This window comes from Notamacropus eugenii, chromosome 1, assembly GCF_028372415.1.
Source record: "Notamacropus eugenii isolate mMacEug1 chromosome 1, mMacEug1.pri_v2, whole genome shotgun sequence".
Lineage (NCBI taxonomy): Eukaryota > Metazoa > Chordata > Mammalia > Diprotodontia > Macropodidae > Notamacropus > Notamacropus eugenii.
Window position 1 is genome coordinate 74,314,393 of NC_092872.1, and position 21,221 is coordinate 74,335,613.

The 21,221-nt window shown below is 37.6% G+C and overlaps 1 long non-coding RNA gene across 1 annotated transcript in view; it reads right to left on the reverse strand.

The window, feature by feature from the left end:
* Positions 1–21,221, reverse strand: part of LOC140501546 (uncharacterized) — a 37,417-nt gene that overhangs the window by 15,565 nt on the left and 631 nt on the right. The gene's annotated exons all lie outside the window — the stretch shown is intronic.

The window sequence follows — 21,221 nt, forward strand, 5'->3', positions numbered from 1 at the left end:
TGTTCTGTGAGGAGAAAAAAGAAGGCATGTATTGAAAATATGAGTGATTTAAAAACAAAAGGTATCAATAAAAACTTTATTTTAAGTAAAGGCATGTCGTAAATGTTATGAGTACCCATATATATGGAATAACTATGTGTTTCATACTTATAATTTTTGATGTTAATTTTTTTATGATTTCTTAGGAGAGGGCTCTTAAAAGGGTTGAACAAAACTTAAAACCCTGGTAATGGCATTTTTTCTCAATGGTAGCTGCCTAAAGAATATTGGCAGCTCCTCCGTTTTGGTTTAATGTCATTCAGTGGGGAACCAGGTGCCGTGCTGCTTCTGCTAAAGGAGGCAGTCTCATTTACCAGATGGAGAACTGGGCTCAGAGTAGGAAACTTGGCTCTTCTAGGTCAAATCACCGTTGATCGTTCTGCCTGTCAGTCTCCCCTAATACAAAATTGAGATCTCCACGATCACAAGAAAGGAGATGGTCCCTATGGTCAGGGTCACAAGACCTCTGACTGTCAGGGTCCCCCAACCTCTGATACAGACACATCTTATACAAGAAGGGTTGCTCAGAAGGTATTATCAAGAACAAAGCTTCCACTGATCTTGTGATATAGGTTCATCAAAGTCGAATGTTCTGGATGATTTCCCCTGCAAAAGCCCCAGGAAACTCACACCAGTCTGGTAAGCCAGATCCCTCAGATAAATACTAAAACAACTAGGAAAATACTCCAATAGACCCAAAGAGAAAGCCAATGATGCCCATGGCTGCATCACTCACTGCATACAACAAGACTCTGTTCCTCTCCATCTTTTCCCCTAAATCAGAGGTGGAGAACCTGTGACCTCAACGCCACATGTGGCTCTCTAGGTCCTCAAGTGCAGCCCTTTGACTGAATCCAAACTTCACAGAACAACTGCAACCTCGAGGTCACACGGGTCCTCTAGGAACTCAAGTGTGGCCCTTTGGATTCAGTCAAAGGGCTACACTTTAGAACCTAGAGGGCCACGTGTGTCCTTGAGGTCACAGGTTCCCCAACCCTAAGTCCTTTAGTGTGGTAAGAATTGCTTCCTAAATGTGTTCATCCTTCATTGCCAAAGAAGACCATGCCATCAGAGAAATAATGACATGACTTGTACTTGACTTTGTTTTGAGTGAGGGAGGGCTGTGCAGGTCACCAGCCTCACTTCTCCTCCAGAACTATCTGAATCCAGTGACCAGATATTCATCAGGATGACTAGAGATGACCCAGGATGAGGCCATTGGAGTTAAGTGACTTGGCCAACGTCACACAGTTAGTGAGTGCCAAGTGTCTGAGGTGAGATTTGAACTCAGGTCCTCCTGACTTCTGCACTGGTGCTCTACCCACTGTACTACCTAGCTGCCCCCTTGCTTTCTAAATATGAGCAGGGAGAAGGAAGCCCTGATTTTCCCTACTTATATTTCCTGGCTGAAGATAGCTACACATGTAAAAAGAGGGTGCTTCCTTTCTATTCCTTTAGCCCTACTGTGTTCCTTTCCCTGTTGTGATGCTGCAATGTAGCTATTTCAATTAGCACAGAACCAAAGTCTTACAGACTGAAAGAAATTGGGCAAGTAACAAATGTATTAAAAATTAAAAGCATAAGCCATATTAGGACTGTATTTCATGTGATTTTAAAATATTGATGCATGAGGCAAACATCTTGGACAAATCACTTAACTAGCAGTGGCCTGTGTTGCCTCATCTACAAAATGAAGAGATTGGAACCTCTTAAGTCCCTTCAAGTTCTAAATGAACCCTCTACCATATGCGTGACACTGATGAATATATCAAGACCAGCATTTTTTGCTAGACCAAGGTCAGCAATTTTATTACGGGCAAGCATGCATAAAAAAGGCAGAAGTAGGGAACAGGAGCAGACCAATGAACCTGATGGCTTCACCTAGACTTTCTATTCTTGAACTTAGGTTTATTTTCAAGAAAATATTATGATTCCTGAGAGGAACCTCATGATTCTAGAACCACACAGCTGTACGGAAGTTTTGTTGAGTGGAATTCCTAAAATGGTTTGATAGGATACAGGCTGACCATTAGGGGTTTAACAGGAATTAAAATGATTTTTCTAACTCTAAGTCAAATAGTGAGCCAGGAATTTTAAACTTACACTTAGTAAAAAGAAGTCAAAGAAAACACAATTATCCTAAGTCTTGTATTGGTTTTTCCTTGCTGCCTGGCTAAGTGTGGTTGCTCAGAGACCTAGGCTTTGCATTAAAATAACTTTAGTCTGTCTTTGCCAGAGAGAGGCTTACTGGTTGCTACATCCCAGCAGATGGAAGCAGAGAATAACAGATGACCCTGAAAGAGGCTGAGAAGCGGCAGATGGTAGCAGAAATCAGCTAAGTGAACATAAAGCCAGCTGAGACAGTAGAGACATCATACCCAAGAGAGATGATATAATAGAGATCAGAAAAGAAATACCCAAAAGAAAGCAACATGAGGACACCACCAGAGTTCATCAGTTGGTCTTCTCTGTCAGATATGCAAATTGCCCCAGATGCCCACGTATGTAACATATTTGCCCCTACATTAATATCTCCTATTTCCACATGGTACTCTCCATATGCATTTTATTCATCTGTATTCCCTGTATAAGTGCCCTACTCCACTGATGGCATAAAAATGTGTAGGAGAATGTCATCCTGTGTGTAAGGAAATAATCTTTCTTGTCACTTTCCTTGCTTTGTTATTTAATTAAATGTCTTTTCCTTCCATCTAACATGTCTTTTCTGGTTGACTTAATAAAATAAACACACTGGTGGGGTTTCACGAGCTGTTTTTGAGTAGTTGCTAGATGGGTCAGGCTTACAACATTCCTTGAATCTAAGAAGACTTATAGTGAAGAGGGGAACGTTAGTCCCTACATATAAGAGTAAACTTGGATGTGGACCCTATTTGTCCCCAAAGGGCAGGAGTAGAAGCAGTAGGAAAAGCTCAACACAAGGAGAAAGTTATTAAAAGCAGAACCAGTCAAAGGCAGAACCAGCTACCTTTGAAAGAAGTGAATTCCTCATTACTAGAAGTCTTACAGCATAAGCTAGATTGTCATTTGTCGCAGATACAACATGTTGGAATAGGAGAGGGTGGATGGTGATGGTACCAACTGAAATGAGAAATTAGGAAGAGAAGTTAAGGGGAAATAGGAGAAGTTCTGTTTCAGACAACTTGAGTTTGAGGTGATGGTAGGACATCCGAGTAGTAATGTCTCTCAGAAAGTTAGAAGTGTTTCCTAGAACTCAAGAAAAAGTTTGGGGCTGGAAATATCAATTTCCAAGCCATCTACCAAAGGGTGATAACTGAAGCTATGGAAGTTAATGAGATCACCAAGGAACCAGTGGAGAGAATGAAAAGAAAAAAGAGAAGTGGGCCAAGGCAAGAGCTTTGATGGAAACTCACTGTCAAACTAGACATTAAATTTTAAGAATGAAGAAAGAAAATAAGTAAGAGTGGTCAATAAAGATATCACGGAGGAAATGAGATGACTTGGGTCTTGAAATAGTGATTGGATTTGAACAGGCACAGAAAAGAAACAAAAGCCATCCCATCTGAGGGAATGTTATAACAAAGATTCTGAGCTGAAAACGCACATGAAATATTAGGACGGGGAAAAGATCAGTCTGCTTGTAACAGAGGTTAGGAAATAGTGGGAATTAAGGTCAGAGAGGAAAAATGGGGTCAAATTGTGCAAAACCTTGGAAGCCCACCTAAGTAGTTTGTGCTTAATCCTACAGACAACATGGGATCATGGAAAGGTTTTGAGCAGGGAGTGACATGATGAATCAGTGTCTTAAGATTATTCTGACAACAATGTGCAAGATGGATTAGAAAAGGGAGAGAATAAGATTAAGAGTCTGCTGCAATGATCTGGGCAAGAGGTGACAAGTTCCTAGAGTAGATGGATGGCAACAGGAATGAAAAAGAAGAGACATGGGTTAAGAAGGAAATACAGACAGGGGTGGGAAGTTAACTGGATGTTGGGAAGCAAGAGAGGAGGAGAGTCAAAGATGACACCAAGGTTTGGAGACAAGAGAATAATAATGTGATAGAAAAAGAGAAGAGAAAGTATGGATTCAGTTTAGAGGAATGAGATTATTTCAATTTTAGACATGTTGGGTAATAACTTAAATTGTCACATTATTTTTGCAAACTTCTAAGTGCTTTTGAACCTAGCATCTCATTTTAAACATAAGGCTGCTAGAAAAATTTCAAATATTGAGATGGTTTTTATAAATTATTTATTTTCCAGGTTGGAAATAGCTGAATGACTTATTAAATGAACACTGAGGTACTTTAGAAATAGGAAGATACAAAATGTGGAAGGAAATACTAGGGCTGTAAGTCAAAAAAACTGCAATCTACATCTTTGTCATGAGTATAACCTAAATAGCTTTAAAAAGGGGAAAGCTTTTCTCTCTGATCATTGGCACACGTCAAACGAATGCGTTTAGCACAACAAACATTAGAGTTATTTCTGAGTCAAAATTTGTCAGTATTATAGGCATCACCACTGTCAGTCTTGACCCCCTGTCAATTTCTCTAATAAATGATTCTGTATTCTTACTTGCTGCTGCTGCTACATCACCACCCACCCAACTTTTAACCCTTTATCATGTGGCTTCTGACTCTACTGAAACTAGAGGTTACCAATGACTTCTCAATTGCAAAATCAAAAGGCTAAATCCAATGATTTCTTAATTGCTAATCTACTTTGTAAATCTAATATCCTCTTCTCAGGACTCAGGCAATTTGAACTTCCTGCACCACTACAAACTGTGGACCAGACCTTCCTTATAGTTACTCTCTCCCATTCTTGGCTTCCATGACACTTCCCTCTCCTCGTTCTCCTCCTGCCTGTTTCAACATTTATCCAAGAGTGAACTCATCATATTTCCCCAAAAACCATCCTTTCTCCCAATGATCCTATTTTCTGTTGGTGACATCACCATCTTTCCAGTTACTCAGAACTGAAACATTGAAGTCATTTTTTAACTGTTCTCTTTCTCTCACCCTGGAACATCCAATTAGTTAAGTGCCTTAATTTTTGTTTCTCACATCTTTTCCCTCTTTTCTAAAAAAAATGCTGCCACATTTTCATTCAGGCTCTTGTCACTTCTTGTACAGACTGCTGCAATATTCTCTAGATTTCTCTGAATCTGTTCTTTCTCACTTTTCAATCTATCCTTCACACAGCTGCCAAAATGATCCTTGTGCTCTCAGTTCCATGCTCACGAGCCTCAGTGGTTCAGTGCTGCCTATAGAACAAAATATAAACTATTAAGCTTAAATTTAAGGCTTTCTACACAAAAAGTGTCAAACACACAACCTTATGGCCACAGCACACCCAAACACTGCCCAAACCAGACTAAAATGTAACTGGTAAACAGTTCACAAAATAAATAAAAATATAATAAAACACAGACAACATTAAATTTTAAAACTAAGTCAATATGTGGCCCATAGTGATTCTTATGGATGGTTTAATGACCCCCATTTCTGAGTTTGGCACCGCTGCTCTATAGTTTATCTAATCTAGCTTTCTCATCTGATTTCATAATATTCTCTTTCATATATTTTATATTATAGCCAAATTTTACTGGGAGCTGATCCCTAGGATTCCCCTGTAACCTCCCCTCCCGGTACATTAGCACAGGCTGTTCCCCATCTCTGTGACCTGCTCCCTCCTCATCTCTGCTTTTGAGAATTTTTCTCTTTCTTCAAAGCCCAGATCAGATACACTTCCTTCCTAAAACCTTCCTTAATCTCCTCCAGTCAAACATACTCTCTCTCTCCTTGAGTGCTTGGAATCTTTCTTTTCCCTCTGTCACATTGTACTTTTGCATTTTAATTATTTGTGTACCTGTCATACCCACCAGCACAATGGTGTATACATATGCTGTACCTGGAGTCAAGTAGACAAGTAAAAATCTGGCCTCAAACTCTTACTTAGCTGTGTGACCCTAAACAAGTAATTTAATTTCTGCCTCAGTTTCTGCCTCTGTAAAAGGGGATATTAATACTGTCTACCTTCCAGGTTTGCTGTGAGGATAAAATAAGATAACATTTTGAAAGCAGTTTGCAAACTTTCAAGCTAAAAGCTTTCAAGTTATTTCAGTATTAGCTACTATTATTATTGAGATCAGGAAATGTGTTGTTTTTCATTTCCATTTTCTCAATGCCTAACACAGAGTCAGAAATGTAATATATGTTAAAGAATTAGGTGAATGAATGGACCGGGTAAAACTGTGAAATAGACTAACTTTGTCATCAGGGCTCCAAATTTTCCCCCTTTTTGAGCGCTCTAGATCCCCTCTTATCATTCTTTCCTCCTTCTTTGGGGATCTAGTCCATCCCTATGACCCAACAAAGCTTGCTGTCAAGAAAGATTCTACAGATATAAAGTTTTTTAAAAACGGTGATCAGTTTGGATTCAAATAAAAAAAGAGAAAACATCCCTTCATGCAGGTATAAGATCCACAGGTGTTACACATTGCATATTTTCAGACTTTTTCAAAAGTGTTTATCAGCTGTCCAGATTTTTTTCTTGTCCAAAAAACTCAATTTGCTATAGAGGATGGCTATTTGGGAAGGGGAAAAGGAGGGGTATGTGGGAAGGTATCCTGATGCAAGAAAAATAAAATTATCAAGAAAATATTTTAAAATTAATAAAGAAGTCATCTATTGTAAAAAAAAAAAAAAAAGATTCTATTACCATTGTCCAACTGATAAATGGTCAAATGAATAGATAATTTTCAGAAGAAGAAACACAAGCTATCAACAGTCATATAAAAAATGCTCTAAACAACTAATAATTGGTATTGTTCAATCATTTTAGTTGTGTCCAATTCTTCCTGATTGCATTTAGGGGTTTTCTTAGCAAAGATGCTGGAATGGTTTCTTTCTTCAGCTCATTTTACAGATGAGGAAACTGAGGAAAACAGGGTTAAGTGACTTGCCCAAGGTCACACAGCTAGCAAGTGACTAGGGCTGGATTTTAACTCAGGAAGATGAGTCTTCCTGATTCCAGGCCCAGCATTCTATCTACTACACCAACTAGCTGCCCCACTAATAATTAAAGAAATACAAATGAAATAATTCTGAAGTGCCACCTCACATCCATCAGATTGGCTAAATTGACAAAAAAAAAGGAAAATGATAAATGCTGGAGGAAAACAGATACTATAATGCATTGTTGGTAGAACTGTGAACTGGTCCAACCATTCTAGAAATCAGTCTGGAACTATGCCCCAAAACCTATTAAGCTGTGCATATTCTTTGACCCAGCAATACTGCTACTAGACAGAGGAAAAGAACCCCTATGTGCAAAAATATGTAAAGCAGTTATTTATATGTGGTAGCAAAAAATTAGAAACTGATGGGATACCCATCAATTAAGGAATGGTTGAACAAGTTATGGCAACATAAATGTGTATATATCACATATAAATAGTTTATCAAGATACTATTATATCAACCAGGCAATCAAGGTTAAGTGACTTGCCCAGGGTCACCCAGCTAGCAAGTGTCTGAGGCTGGATTTGAACTCAGGGAGATGAGTCTTCCTGACTCCAGCTCCAGCACTCTATCCACTATAACACCTAACTGTATTAACCATAGGATTAGAGAAGGGTAAATATTTTTCTGATTGCTGCTGGGAATTGAAGTCACACTGACCTAGAGTTTGCCAAATGCATTCTAATTCCACCCTTTTATTGGAAATCACATTTTCCCTTCTCCAAACACAAATCTTGCGCAATACTGGGCATCAGGGTCCTGTGACCTCTTACTACAAGGTTTCCATGTTCTCTGACTCAGACATGCTCATTAGACTAGGAGGAGCTCAAATGTCTTAGATGTAGCTGTCAAAGGTAATTGTGGTTGGCTTTATGGTACAAAGTCATCACCACTCAACCCTTTTGTGAACTTTGTGCCCAAAACCTTAGGTAACTTTTAACCCAGCTCAATACACTGACTTTGCCATGCACACATATAACATTGGTGAACAGACACATAAGAAAAAGTTTTTCACTTGAACAGTCTCCATAGCCATATCATTCTTCCGTTAAAAGCTCCTACCTAGTCAATGATTGGCGATCTTGAGAATGGGATGCTAGTCTTGGTAGTTACTCTATGAGAAAAGAGTTCCTGACTTCAGGATTCAGGTTTGGGTCATTAGATGACCAGAGGAAGGTTTCTTTAACAGCATGCTTCTCTGAAAAATGACTACCTGCACCAGGATCTCATTCCACAGTGGGAGAGAAGAAAGCTATGTCCAACCAAACAGAGGATAGAGGCAATTACAAAAGACAAACTGTTTTTTGGTTTGGTTTTTTTTTTTGGTCTGTGTTTTTCTTCACAACATGACTAATATGAAAATGTGTTTTGAATGACTGCACATGTGTAATTTATAGCAAATTACCTTCTCAAGGGTGGAGGAGAGGGAAGGAGGGTTAGAATTTGGAACTCAAAATTTACATGTAATTGAAGAGAAAATAAAATATTAAATTAAAAAAACAAAAGATGAGCTAGATAATTCTGATTACACCAAATTGGAAACTTTCTGCACAAACAAAATTAATATATTTAGAATAAAGGAAGCCAGCTAGGTGGCACAGAGGATAGAGTGCTGGGCCTTCAATCAAGAAGACTGAATCTTCCTGAGTTCAAATCTGGCCTCAGACACTTACTAGGTGTGTGACCCTGGGCAAGTCACTTAACCTCTGTGTGCCTCAGTTTACTCATCTGTAAAATAAGGATAATAATAGCAAAGTTGCTATGGGAATGAAATGAGATTATATTTGTAAAACACTTAGCATATACCTATCACATAGTAAGTCCTATATAAATATTCACTATTATTATTCTTTGTTGTCAAATCCCTTCTCCTCACTCTCCACCCCCCCTTCCCCCAGGATAAAAGCTTCTTGAGGACGGGGATTGATGTGGTTTTTAATCTTTATATCTCTCAGCACCAAGAACAGTGCTTAAATTGTTATATATGTGGTATATGCTTAATAAACATATTGCACCATCAAAAATGTAAAAGCCTTCCTTACACTCTGAAGCAGAATAGTTTTCAGCAAACAGAGTATATTTTAAAATTCTCCTTCCTATTTCTCTCTCAATATTCGCCTGCTGTTTCTTATTGGTTTGTTACAATATACTTCTCACCTGTAATCAGATAATGAAATTTTGTAAATGAAATGTTTTATATTTAGGTTATGGAGTATTTAACATACTTCGTTAATGAGAACAGAGCAATAACTGAAGCTTGGTAGGTATATAGGTTAGTGAGTCAATGCTTTTCTAGTTCATTCAGAGCTATGCAATTCTTTCAGATGATTCATTTTTAGGTCGCATCTAACTTAAATTACTGCATAACTTCTTTCACTCTAAAGCTATATGCCATACTGAGATGAAGGTTTCATGTTATAGTCGAAGGGCACTGTCTTAAAGCAGGGATTCTTAGGGATCCTGTATGTGTCACGGGCCTGGTGAAGCCTATGGACCCCTTCTCAGAACAATGTTTCTAAATGAATAAGAGAAAATACGTAAGATTACAAAGGAAACCAGTTTTATTGAAATGAAGATGTCATTTTTCCCATCCAAATTCACAGATCGCTCCCCCCCAAACCTATAATGAATTCCAGGTTAAGGATCCCTACTCTAACTGGAACTATCACTTTCACTCCCCCCAATCTTTGCATAAGAGAATGAAGATAGTGAAAAGAATGTTGGACCTGGATTTACCACTGAAGGAGAAATAAAATATGATAAACTCTGTAAGGACTGAGTAAAGTAACAGTGGAAACTGTTGTCCTTGGATAAGAGACAGTTGCACCTTTGTTCAAATGGTGAACTCAACCTAGCTATCCTAGCTTAAACGGATGTCTTCAACAACTGCAGAAGAATTTGGTTACATCCTCTTATTTTCTGACCTTCAATGAGTTTCCCTTCCCCTCAAGTCCCCCAGAATCTTGCCTTATATTGTACAGAAAAAAAAAAATGAGTCCATTTACCATGAACTCCTTCTTCTCTCCTTTTCCTCAACTCCTGTTACTTACGTGCCTTCTGTCACTCTCTCCTCCTTCATTCCTGTCTCACATGATGAAGTGATCTTACTCCTTACCAAAGTTAACCCCTCCACTTGTTCAAGTGAATCCATTCCATTTGGTCTCCTCCAACAGACTGCCCATTCTGTCATCCTCACTTTCACTTATTTTCAGCCTCTCCCTCTACTAGTTAATTTCCTACTGCCTCCAAACATATTCATGTCCGTATCCTGAAAAAATGCCTTCACTTGACCCTTTCATCCTTACTGTCATCTTATACCTCTTCTGCCCTTTGTAGCTAAATGCCTTGAAAAGGCCATCTACAACAGGTGCCTCCATTTTCTCTTCTCTCATTCTCTTCTTAACCCTTTACAATTTAGCTTCCACCTCATCATTCTATCAGAACAATTCTCTCCAAAGTTATTAATGAATGTTAGATCTGGAAGGCATCCAGTGGGTCATCTAGCCCACTTTATTTTTAGCCCCTTTATTTTTTAGATAAGGGAACTGAGGCTCACAATGGGAAGAAACTTGACAGGCAACTAGAAAGTAGAATCAGGATTGGGATCCAAGTCTTCTGACGCTCCTTTCAATGTGTCATTCATCTCTCTTTTTCTGTGTACCTCCTTAGATGGTGTTCCTCTAAAAAAAATAAGTCTTAAAAATACCTATTCTGAGGGCTTTTAGGTATATAATTAACTCATACTTTAGCTTGTATAATATCCTTATAGTTATTCAGTTCTATTGCTGACTGATTTTTTAATAACTGTGTCCTACATGAAGGCTGTATTAAGATTAATTTAAGGCTATTGCCAAGTCCTACTTCAACTGGGCTCCTCCTACGAGGAAGTGAAGAATTCTATATCCAGAAACCAGAAGAGTCAAGGGAAAGCAAATGCAAATGTTAGTAAACCTGGGCTTTGCTCCAGGTATAGAAGTACCACAGGATTACAGATTTAGAGCTGGAATTAACCTTAGCAGCCATGTAATCCACACACCTGTAAGGGTAATTTAAACAGGAAGATTTTTCCCATTCATTAATAGGTCCATGTGACCTCATGCGGTGGGAGGAGCTTGCTGAATGGGTGGAGCAAGATGGGGTGAAACAGAAAGAGGCAAACCTGGAGCAGAGCTGAGAGGAAACTGGTCAGAGAGCAGTCAGAACTGAGAGGGAGAGAAAGGCAGATCGTTAGGCTTATGAGTGTTTGTTTTTTGGGAAGGCCTGATAATGTATATAGACTTCTTCATTACTATGATGAATTTCTTTGTTACTATGATGGATTTGGCTTTCTGGTTTTGAGGTTTGGCTTTCTGGTGTCTGAATAAATGTTTTGGTTCTGTCTTTCACCTGGAGAGTCTGTCGTATTTCACGATTCAGAATAGCACCGGCATATTTATGGCTGCCATAGGTGCTGTGAATCTCACATTGGCACTACAACACTTCATTTTTCAGGTAAGGAAATTGAGGCCTAGGGAGGTTAAGGAATTTGCTGAAGATCACACAGGTAATGTCAGAGGTGAAATTTGAACTGTTGACTTCAGGAGAGCCAAAACTCTTTCCACTACTCCATACTATTTCCTAGAGAAGTGAAGAAGCATACTGTCATGTCTCCTTCCTCTACCTCTATAAATGGGGTCCTTAACCTTTTTAGAAGGTCATGGAAATATTGGGTAGTCTGGTGAAGCCTATGGACCCGTTGCCAGAATATTTCTAAATGCATAAAATGCATATGAATACAAAGGAAATGAGATATATTCAAATGTAGTTATCAAAGTATTAAAAAATTAATTCACAGACCTCCTGAAATTTATCCATGGATCCCTTGAGGGTCTATGAACTCCAGGTAAAGAATCTCTGACTAAGGCTTTGGGCAATTTTCTTAAAGGAGATGCAACCTGAAAAATGCAACCTTGAAGGAATTTTGCAACAAGATAATTGCCACTAGAGGGATCAGCAGGGACACTACATATAAACCACCCTATAGAGAGTGGTCTCCAAAGTGGGGGCCTTCAGCACCTTGAGAAATCTAAATACTACCACTCTTTGCAGATGACATGATGGTATACTTAGAGAATCCTAGTGAATCAATTAAAAACCTAGCTGAAATAATTAACAACTTTGGTAAAGTTGCAGGATACAAAATAAACCCACACAAATCATCAGCATTTTCATATTTTATAAATAAAGCCCAGCAGCAAGAAATGGAATGAGAAATTCTATTTAAAATAACTGTAGACAGCAGAAAATACTTGGGAGTCTACCTGCCAAGACAAATTCAGGAACTATATGAGCACAATTACCAAACGCTTTTTACACAAATAAAGTCAGATCTAAACAACCCAGAAAATACTAATTGTTCATGGGTAGGCTGAGCCAATATAATAAAAATTACAATCCTGCCTAAATTAATCTATTTATTCAATTTCATACCAATCAAACTACCAAAAACTATTTTATAGAGCTAGAAAAAAATAATTAGAAAATCAACTAGAAGAACAAAAGTTCAGAAATATCATGAGAATCAATGAAAACAATATGAAGAAAGGTAGCTTAGCTGTACGAGATCTGAAACTATATTATAAAGCAGACATTATCCAAATAATCTGGTACTGGTTAAGTTAGAAACAGAGTGGTGGATGAGTGAAATAGGTTAGGTATACAATACATTGTAGTAAATTACCATGGTAATTTAGTGTTTGATAAACCCAAAAATCTAAGCTTTGGGGACAAAAATTCACTATTTAACAAAAACTGCTGGGAAAACTGGAAAACAGTATGGCAGAAACTAGGTATAGACCAATATTTCACATCATATACCAATATAAGATCAAAATGGGTACATGCTTTAGACATAAAAGGTGATACCACAAGCAAATTATGAGAGCATGAAATAGTTTACCTGTCAGATCTATGGATAAAGGAAGAATTTAACACCAAATCAGATATAGAGAACATTATGAAATATAAAAAGGATAATTCTGACTATATAAAATTTAAAATTTTACACAAACAAAACCAATGCAATCAAAATTAGAAGGAAAGTAAAAAACTGGGGAAAAAATTTACAGTAAGTATCTCTGATAAAGTCCTCATTTCTCAAATATATAGAGAACTGAGTCAAATTTATAATAATACAAGTCATTCCCCAACTGATAAATGGTCAAAGGATACGAATAGGTAGTTTTCAGACAAAGAAATCAAAGTTATCTAAAATATTATTTTAAAAATTGCTCTAAATCACTGTTGATTAGAGAAATGCAAATTAAAGTACCTTTGATTACCATCTCATACCTATCAGATTGGCTAATATGACAAAAAAAGGAAAATGACAAATGTTGGAGGAAATGTGGGAAAGCTGGGACACTAATACATTGTTGGTGGAGTTGTGAACTGGCCCGACCATTCTGGAGAGCAATTTGGAACTATGCCCAAAGGCCTATAAAACTGTGCATACCCTTTGATCCAATAATACCACTGCTAGGTCTATATTCCAAAGAGATCAATAAAAGGGGAGAAGGGGAATGAACCTATTTGTACACAAATATTTGTAGCAGCTCTCTTTGTGGTAGCTAAGAACTGAAAAGTGAAGAATCTTCATCAGTTGGAAAGTGTCTGAGCAAGTTGTGGTATATGATTGTGATGGAATGTAACGGTAGCTGCCCCCTGTTTCTCTCCAGCCCCTGTGAGAAGGGTGATTAAGGAATGCTGTAGGAGTTGGTGCTCCTGTTTTCAGCAACTCCCTTTGAGAAGACTAGACTAGAATAAAGTAAGATTATTAATCCCTCCAAAGCTGCCTTGCTGTCCCACCAGGTCAAGAGTGAACCTATACTATCCACCTCCTGTGTGCTAGTGTTTATCTGTCTTACACTCCTTCAGTTTCCTCAACTTTAAAATGGGGGATAATAATAGCACCTATCTCCCAGTGTTGTTTTAGGACTAAATGATATAATATTTGTAAATCTCTTAGCACATTGCCTGGCATACTGTTGTTGTCAATTTTTTTCAGTCATATCCAACTCTCCACAACCCAATTTGAAGTTTTCTTGGCAGAGATACTGGAGTGATTTTCCATTTCCATGGAAGCTACTCTAAAATGTCTAGACTTTCTCTGGTATGTTGTACTCAGTACTAGGTACTAACATCCACTTGAAGACTTCCAGTGATAAAGAACCTAAAGAGGAAGAAACTGATAGCAATACAGTTAAATAGCTAGTATTAATAATAAATTAATAACATAATAAATAAATAATGAATTAATAAGTAAATACAGTCACATAGCTAGTAAAGGGCTGAGCCAGAACTTGAGTCTAGTGATTATTTTCTATTTTTGTTTTTATAGCCCTAAGTCTAGTGAAATCCAGCAGATGTTACAGTGGATGTCAATTTGGTTAGGGAGCATCTTTCTTGATTCCCGATTCTCCTGGACCATCTCTCTCTCCACCCATTGGGATAAGTTACCTCTTCCATTTCATCTCTCCTCTCTCCAGTGGTGGTGGGTAGGAGTGGAGAAACCATGAAGGCCCTTTTTCTAGAGAAACCTGTTGGCTAAGATATAAAGACATTGCTTCATGAGGATTTGAGTCTAGAGCAAGGTTCCCAGTTCTCTGTCACTTCTTCCATCAGCAAAGTTAGAAATCATAAAAATATAGACTACTAATATAATTCATTCTGAGCCCCCAGTAATCTTTTGACTCCCAGGCTGGAAAGGAGGGATTCTAGCCAGTTGAACTCTAGTGTAGTCAATTTTTCACAGGTTTATTTCATCTTCTTATCTTATCTCATCCTTAATAGCAAAAACACCAATTCAGATCACAATTAAAATTATGTTTATCTAGAAAAATATCATTTTACAAATAACCAATAAGCAAAATGCTGAAAAGCAGAAGTATTTGTAACAGACCACACCAGCCACTGCATGCAGCAATAAAATAGAAGGGGGAAAGAGTAGAGTGAAATTCACCATTTTCCAGAAGTTTCTCTCAGGAGATACAGTTCAGTCACTCCCTGGTGAATCCTCTGGATAAGCTAAGAAGCAAGCCACGGAAAGAAAAGCCACTAGCTGCTACAAGTCTTAGAATCATTCTCCTGCAAAACATCCTCCATCTGCTGCTGTCACTGTTCTGTCTACTTCAGTTCACTCTCTCCAAGCATACCTCTCTCTTTCCAGAGAAATCCTGCAGTGTAAAAATCTCTGTGTTGCATTTCCAAACCAAGGATACATTCATTCCTGAATGAGGAAGAACTAAAATGCCCAAAACCTTTAGTGGATTACTCCTCTCCCCATGAAAGTCAGTCAATCCAATTCTTGATTGAATGACTATTACATTTGTGTATTGCCTTGTATACAGTAGGGACTTAATAAAAGTTTGTTGACTTAAATTGAATTCTGACCAAACATTCTCTCCACCCTATCATACACTCAACTCAAGAATAGTAACCAAGTAGTCTCAGGTTTATTCTGGTCAACAGTTTTAACCAGAAGCCTCTGATAGATTTTAAGAGTAACTGATAAACTGAGATGTGTCCACTGGAAGTTATTCTAAAATGTCTAGACTTTCTCTGGCATGTTGTGTTCAGTACTAGGTACTAGGTTCCACTTGAAGACCTTCAGTGATAAAGAACCTATTGCCTCAGTAATTGTTAGAAAACTATTTCTTCTGTTGAGCCATCATCTGACTCTCCATCACAGATTTCCCATCAAGAACAGGAAATCAGTAGCTCTTTCTGTTTTATAAAGTAATTTTTTAAAAATTTGATTATTTCATTAAAAAATTTTAGAAAATCTGTGATCTTACCAGTGTGGGCATTCCCACACATGGCACACCTCAACCTCTTCACACCTTTAGTGGAGGGGAAGGGGAAAGGAATAAACATTTATACAGTGCCTAATATGTGCCAGGCACCCACACTAAGCACTTTCCAAATATCAGCTCATTTGATCCTCACAACAGGTAAACAGAGATTAAGTGACTTGTGCATGGTCATACAGCTAGTAAGTGTCTGTGGTCAAATTTTGAACTCAGGATTTCTTGATCTCAGTTTCATGAGTTTCTGCAGCCAAAACCAAATTATCAATAACCTTTGGGTGATAAGCCTCTCCAAATATAATTAGAGTAGCTTTTGAAAGACAGACATACCCATCTGTGAATCTATAGTCCTTCCACCGTGGTAAGACCTGCCAGAGCTTGTGCATCAGATCAGCCTTTATGACTCTAGGGTCACTCCCACCACCTTAAGGCATTATAGTAGGTCTTCAGTACAAGTGAGATTTAGGTAATATAAATCAGCTTCCCATCACCTGATCACTTCAGGGTGAACTAATAAAAATAACTATTTTGAAACTACAAAGTTGAGGATCAGACCGTGATGACCTAATCAAGCGAGAAAACTTCATGAGGCCCTGCCTGAAACCAGCTACTGGACCATTACTTTATTTAAAATTGTAATAGGCATATGCCAGAAAATAACTTTAAGTGCTAATTACTCCAAAATACTACTTATCCTGCTGCCTAATTGTGGCTTATTAGAACCAATTGTCTTGAAGTAATATCCTCCCAAAGAGACCAGTCAGATTTCTAATTTGTTCAAGCCCCCAAGGTAAGAAAGGGAACATCTCTCCAGACTTGAGTGGGAAGATAGCCACTGAAGAAACAACTATACATTTTGGGGAGAACTAATCATCCAAGTTTCCTGCTGATTAAATAAATAGGCTCCCTCCTTCTTCCAGGCATCATATTCACAATGTAGAACTATAAACCAAAGCCAGTCTAGAATGCGCCTGGTTTTTAACTTGGAGACAGTTAATCAGTCTCCCAGATTGTTTGGGAAAGGAGTCCCCTTCCTTCCTTCCCTATCCCACAACCTGCTGGAACACCATAGCATTAGCCCTAGACCCACCCTATGGGGTAGAATGAAGACAGAAGGAGAAGACTCCTTAGGAAAAAGGAAAAGAGCCTCCTACTGGACTGTTAATTTGGGCAGCAGGGAGTAGGAAAGAAATGAGAAGCTTTGGCCCTGGATAGAGCCAACAGCCTGAAGAGTATATAAGAAGCCTGAGTTCAAATTAGACACTTACTAGCTGCGTGACCCTGAGCAAGTCACTTAACCCTGCTTGACTCAAAAAGGAAAAAAAAAAAGAGTATACAAGAAGGCTCCTTCCTAGCCCCTGAGAGTCTCTATCAATTTATTGATATCAAAATATTTTCATGCTGAAACATCAGGCCAGGGCCTGTTATTCAGAATTTCCAGGAGACTAAACAAATGTATAAGGGCAGTACCCAGGCCCTGTGAAAAAACAGTCAAAATAATATGAACAAACCATTCATAAAAAAAGAACACAAATAGAAAACGCTTGAAAAATGGAACCTGTAATTTGAAAAAATAGAGATTAAAACAGCAGCTAGGTGGTATAGTAAATAGCATGCTGGAGCCTGGAAGAGACATGTCAAACACTTGGCCTACTGGGGAACATTCCCAAGAATAACCCAAACCAAGTTAAAATGTAATTGGGAGATATGTAATAAAATCAATAAAAATACAATGAAACACATTATTTTCTAAGTTCATATGTGGCTGCAGGAATCCTTATGTATGATTTATGACCTGGTTTTATTTGAGGCTGACACCATTGATTTGGACCAATTATGTCAAATAAATAGAAATTGACCCCTATAGGCAGCACACTGACTTAGGATACCACAAAGGAACAGTATCCATGTAGTGCTATATATTTTTATTTTGTTAAAGATTTTCCAATTACATTTTATTCTGATTCAAGTACTTGGAAATTTTCCCAGAGTGAATGGTGACACCTCTGATCTAGAAGACCTTAATTCAAGTTCTCCCTCAGATATTTACTATGGACCTCTTTCAGCCTCAGTTTATTCATCTGTAAAATTAGGGGCTTTGGTTCAATGTTCTGTAAGGTCCCTTCTAGCTCTAAATCTATGATTCTATGAACCTATAAGATACCAACTAACACCCATTAAATGGCAAAAAATAAACAGATTAAAAAAACAAGATTCAGTTTTGCTCAATCTGTGAGGAGACTAGGTATACTCATAGAATTATAGGCATATATGGCACATGGGTTGCACCGTGCTGTAGATACACCCGTGCTCATATGTTATTGGTCATTTTGTAAATTGGCAAAATATTTCTGGAGAGTAATGCAGCAACAGACAATAAGAATACTAAAACTGACCACGTATTTTGATCCAAGAATCATATTATTGGGAATTTATTCCCATGAAGTAATTATGGGAGGGAGGTGGGGGCAGGGAGGGAATCTATATGGTGGAAGATATTTATATCTGCTTTGTAAATAATAGAAGAAGTCTGGAAACAAAATAAAGATACAACAGCTGGAAAATGATGAAAAGGCTATGGTATGCCAGTATAATGAAGCACATGAAGAATGAAAAATATGAGGAATATAAATGTGATATCTATGAATTTGTATGTCTGTATACCATGTGATACTTGGAACACTGAAGTATATATAAGCAGCCCAAATCAGATCATTATACTGCCTTCCTTAAACTCATAGAAAGGTAGTTTGAGATTTTATTAATTATCCAGTGGGGAAATCTAATATCTGACTTGTTTGCCAGGTGGCACTCTACTCAAGTCACCAATCAAGAGGTCTCATCCTAGTCTCTAAGTCCACCATATTATCGAGGAGTTCTCACAAGAAACCATGAATGACAACTATTCAGACTTCTTAGAACCAGAGGTCAAAGTAAAAATAGAAAGAACCTACCAGGCAGCTCTTAAAAGAAACTCCAAAATAAAAATTCCTAGGAACATCATAACAAAAAGTCAGTGATTACAGGTCAAAGAAATATTGGAAGTAGCTAAATAAAGAATTCAAATGCCAAAGAGCCACAATCAGGATCAATCAAGACCTGGAACCTAACAAAATAAAGGAAAGGAAAGTTTAGAATATGATATTTGAGAAGGCAAAAGATAAAGACTTACAACCAAGAATCACACTTGATCAGAAAAGTTGAGTATGATGTTACAGGGAGAAAATGTACTTTTTACGAGAGGACTTCCGAAATTACTAATGAAAAGACCAAAGCTGAGCACATACTATACGATGCAAATAGAGGAGTCCAGAGAAATATAGAAAGGCAAATATATTTAGACAAGCAAAAGAGACTCTATGATGATGAAGTGTTTACATTCTAAAGGGGGAAAAGAAACATCTCCCTAGAATCCTAATGGCTTCAAGAGTCATAAAGGGAATAAGACACAGTAAGTTGGAAAAGTCTGATCACATTTTGATGACCTTGAAAGAAAAATGAAAAGGGAAGGAAAAAGGAATTATACAAGGAAATAAAGCTGGAGGAAAGTGGTAGAACTTATTATTTCACATAATCAGGATGTAGAAAGCTATTCAAAAATGGAGGAAGGGCTGGGAAAGTGGGGTACACATGAACCTCTCTTTCATGAATCAGATAAAAGAACATTGAATACTTACATATACATATATACACAAAAGAGTTTGGTGTACAAATAAATTAAATTCCATAGGGAATCAAATGGGGCAGGGAGAAAAAAGAGGGGGATTAAGAAGGAGAATAGATGGAGGGAGTGATTATTCCAAAATGGGTGATAAGGTGGGTCATAGTGGGTAATAAAAGGAATCAAAGAAATATTTAGAACCTGTGACTAGAGAATAGGCAAGGGGAAATAAAGAGAAGCAGTAAAATTAAAGCAGATTACATAAAATATAGATCATTAGTGTTGGACATACTCCATCTCTTTCTCAATAATATCATATTCTTCATTGTAAAGAGGAAGATAGGAGGAAATTGGGGGGAGGGGAAGAGCATAAAAGGATAGGATGGAAGGAAATATCTAATTGATAATCAAAAAGTGAATGGTATAAACTCACCCATAAAATTTGAGGAAGGTAGCAAAATGAATTACAAAGGAAAATTCAATGGTTTTTTTTTAAATAAGAAACCTATTTGAAAGAGAAAAATTCAAATAGTTAAACAAAAATCTATTATGCTTCAGATAAGTACAATCAAAAATTATGGATAGCAATCATGACCTCAGACAAGCCAATACTAAAAATAGATTTGATTAAAAAAAGAGAAACAGGTAAACTACATTCTGCTTAAAGGTCACATAAACAATGAATTAATATCAACACTTAATATGTATGCACCAAATGACAAAGCATCTCAGTACTTAAAGGAAATCAATGATGGTCAATATACAGGAAGAAATAAACAGTAATACTTGAGTACTTAGTACGTACAAGATTCTGTGGTAGGCTTATATGAGCATTTACTGAATGTCTGTTATGTGCCTAGCATTGTGCTAAGTTCTGTGATATATGAATATCACTATAGTTAAAATACCACTGTAAAAACATTCAAACACTACCATTCAGAGAATTCTCCATAGAAAATATTTTGACTCATGAAGGAGTGAGCCAATGTTCTTCCACAGTATACTATTGATTTCACATGAGGTATTCTGAATGCCGTGAGAGATTAGCTATTTTTCAGAAATTTTGCATGGAGCAAAAAGGCAGAAAGGTCCTTTCCTGACCTGTGTTGTTGGACATGACTTGATTCCCTTGTTTCATCCTGAAACATGGGAATTGGTATCCGGTGTTAGCATTAGCTGCTACCTAACCTGGCCAAGCTCAATTTAGGTCAGGTGTAAGCTAGTCATGAAACAGCTAAATTAAATAAATGACTCTGCGTTGAGATGGTTTGAACCAAGGAAGACAAAGGGGAAGGCATAGTGATTGTACCAGAAGCAGAGTATAAGTATACATTTTTTAAAAACCAGTTGAATCAGAATTTTCTCAACCAGAAATGTCCATTGAACTGATAAACATTTCTTGCTAACGTAATAATTAGCTTGGGACCTTTCAAGTCAAGTAATCAGGCAGTGTGGCACAGTGGATAGCATTGATTTGTTATTGTTTGTTCAAATCCCACCTCAGACATGGACTCGCTATGTGATCTGGGCAAGATTTTTTTTTTTAATTCTTCCCATGTCTAAATTTCCTCATCTATAAAATGAGAGGTTAAATTTGATGGCCTCTACGGTCCCTTCTTCTTCTCTATCTGTATCAATGTTCCTATCAAAAACTTCTTGAATCATCAA